This window comes from Lemur catta, chromosome 18, assembly GCF_020740605.2.
Source record: "Lemur catta isolate mLemCat1 chromosome 18, mLemCat1.pri, whole genome shotgun sequence".
In the NCBI taxonomy this organism is placed as follows: Eukaryota; Metazoa; Chordata; class Mammalia; order Primates; family Lemuridae; genus Lemur; species Lemur catta.
In genome coordinates, this window is record NC_059145.1 from 43,493,300 (window position 1) to 43,494,519 (window position 1,220).

General features: G+C 42.3%; 1 pseudogene; it reads left to right on the plus strand.

The window, feature by feature from the left end:
• The first annotated feature begins 227 nt into the window (after window positions 1–227).
• LOC123623411 lies at window positions 228–847 on the plus strand (annotated as a pseudogene).
• Window positions 848–1,220: the final 373 nt, after the last annotated feature.

The following is a 1,220-nucleotide window of genomic DNA, read 5'->3' on the forward strand; positions in this document are numbered from 1 at the left end:
AATCTACGGAGTACTATGCAGCAGGTAAAACAAAAGGATTGAATATTCCAAATAGCGCCATGGATGGTCTTGCAAGCCAAGTGCTATGTTTGTGAGAAACAGGAGGCTGCGTCTGGCTCCCACTCTCATGGCCTCTGCAGTACATTGAGCTCCACAGAGACGGCACTGGGGCAAGTGAGAGCTGGACAGGCACTGAGTGACTCTGTGCCTCGCTGAGAAAAAAATAACTAAACGTGGGCAAAGGAGATCCTAAGAAGCCAAAAGCAAAATGTCATCATGTACACTGTGCAAACTTGTCGGGAGGAGCACAAGAAGCAGCACTCTGATGCTTCAGTCAATGTCTCAGAGTTTTCTCAGAAGTGCTCAGAGAGGTGGAAGAACCTGTCTGCTAAAGATAAAGGAAAGTTTGAAGATATGGCAAAGGCAGACAAGGCCCATTATGAAAGAGAAACGAAAACCTATATCCCTCCTAAAGGGGAAACAAAAAAGAAGTTCAGGGATCCCAATGCACCCAAGAGGCCTCCTTTGGCCTTTTTCCTGTTCTGTTCTGAGAATTGCCCTAAAATCAGAGGAGACCATCTCAGCCTATCCATTGGTGATGCTGCAAAGAAACTGGGAGAGATGTGGAGTGACACCGCAGCAGGTGACAAGCAGCCTTACGAAAAGAAGGCTGCAGAGCTGAAGCAAAAAATACCAAAAGGATGTTGCTGCATACTGAGCTAACAGAAAGCCTGATGCAGCAAAACAGGGAATCGTCAAGGCTCAAAAAAGCAAGAAAAAGAAAGAAGAGGAAGAAGATGAGGAAGATGAAGAGAAAGAAGAGGAGGAAGAAGAAGAAGATAAATAAGTTGGTTCTAGCAGTTTTTTTGTCTATAAAGCATTTAACCCCCCTGTACATAACTCATTCCTTTTAAAGAAAAAATTGAAATATAAAAACAAAGTAAGAAACAGATATGATTTACCTAAATTAAAAATGCCACATGCAAAATAATAATACATATTTTCAAGACACGTTAAAAAGAAAATGATACACATTTAAAAACCTTGGAATGGGACTTCTGCTTTTGGTCATGATGGAGTAACTGGTATTGAATTTGCCTTTCCGTAAGCAATTATAAAACTGGACGAAGTATGAGGCCACCATGCTCAGCTGTTTGGCCACAGGAAGCAGAAGACTCTTACTCTTGAGGAAAAGGACACTGTCCTGTGGTAGTGCAGAG